This window comes from Echinops telfairi, unplaced genomic scaffold (genome assembly GCF_000313985.2).
Source record: "Echinops telfairi isolate 266 unplaced genomic scaffold, ASM31398v2 ScPeMD7_23;HRSCAF=83, whole genome shotgun sequence".
Classification (NCBI taxonomy): domain Eukaryota; kingdom Metazoa; phylum Chordata; class Mammalia; order Afrosoricida; family Tenrecidae; genus Echinops; species Echinops telfairi.
The window spans coordinates 7057804-7059094 of record NW_022103920.1 but is presented as its reverse complement, the minus strand read 5'-3'; the positions used below and the strand labels follow the sequence as shown (position 1 = coordinate 7059094).

At 58.8% G+C, this 1291-nt stretch overlaps 1 long non-coding RNA gene across 2 annotated transcripts in view; it reads right to left on the bottom strand.

Moving 5' to 3' along the window:
• The window catches only part of LOC123521557, a 12656-nt gene extending 11709 nt beyond the window's left edge, over window positions 1-947 (bottom strand). For both annotated transcript variants that reach the window (XR_006679978.1, XR_006679979.1), the window contains exon 1: window positions 717-947. This is a non-coding gene — a long non-coding RNA (uncharacterized LOC123521557). The remainder of the gene's footprint in view (window positions 1-716) is intronic.
• Window positions 948-1291: the final 344 nt, after the last annotated feature.

Sequence of the window (1291 nt, the reverse complement as noted above, 5' to 3'; positions counted from 1 at the left end):
TTTTTCAAATTTTTCTTTTATGCTTCCACCACCCCCTTATTTTTATTCAAGATTTCAAGTGCACCCATGGCTACTATCGCCTCCCTTGTCCCCCGCCCACTCTGGGAAGCGCTGCCCAGGTGATGTGCAGTGAGTGCCCTTGGCGGTGGGCAGTAGCCCAGAGAGCCTGGTGGCCCTGTGGGGTCGAAAGATGAGGCTGGCTGCCGCCCCCGCCTCCCATTAAGAAAACCCCATTGCAGTGGGCAAGATTTTTGTGTGTGTGTTTAAAACTAATCAGCAATTTTATAATCAGTATCCTTTATTGGTCTAATAAGCATTTAAAGAGATCTTAGGGAGGTGACTGTTCTTTCATGTAAATTGTTTACTCATCCTCATAACAATAACTTTCCGGGCAATGCAAACAAAAAACCCCTCAAAAGGCAACGCTGTCTCTTTTGTTTCTACAAAGTGCCTATGTCTCATCTTGGAGAATGAATATTTCACAAAAATCAACCCTCGGAGAGGTCTTCGTGGCCCCAACGGTTCCCGCAACATGGCTAAATCGCGTGAAGTCCTGCGGCCGCTCTTGGAGGGCGGGCAAAATTGAAGAAAAGGGGTTTCCACGTGGCCCGGGGGTCCTGACCTACGCGTTAGTCCACGAGTGTTCGTCGGAAATAGGCCCGCCTCAGCGAGGAAGACGAAGCCCAGTGGAGACAGGGCGCCTGGTCTCTACTTACTTCCGACGTGGGCCAACCCTCCAGCACATCCGGCTAGTTTGGGTCCGGCTCGCACGCAAGGCGGCCCGCGGACACCACCCGGCAGCTGCTGGGAGACATAGGCTTGAACGCCTCAGGCGGATGCCGTTCTGAGATGGCCGAGGAAGCGAGTCTCGCGAGATCTGGGCACGGCGCGGGCGCGGCCGACGTGCGCGCGTCAGTGAGCCGTTAGGGTGGGACGCTTGGTAGGCGGGGTGGGCGGAGCCACTACAGTTGGACGCCCGTTGGTGGAGCCCCAGCGGGAAACAAGCGCGCGCGAGTTACGTGCGCGCCCACGTCGAGGCGACGGCGGCAGTGACGAGCGGCGTCAGCGCTCGGAGGGGGGGGCTGACGGCTTGTGGCGGGTGGCGGTGCTGGCGGCGAGATCTCGCTTATCCTGTTTCGCTTCCGTCCCAGGACCCAGACCGAGCGAGGGGACCAGGGCCGCTTTCTGGGCCGCTGCCTTCCACGCACTCTTCATCGCGAAGCGTGCAGCCTGGACGCTTCCGCGGCCCTCCGACTCCCCGTGCGCACGCTGTGAAGCGGCGGCCGCTACC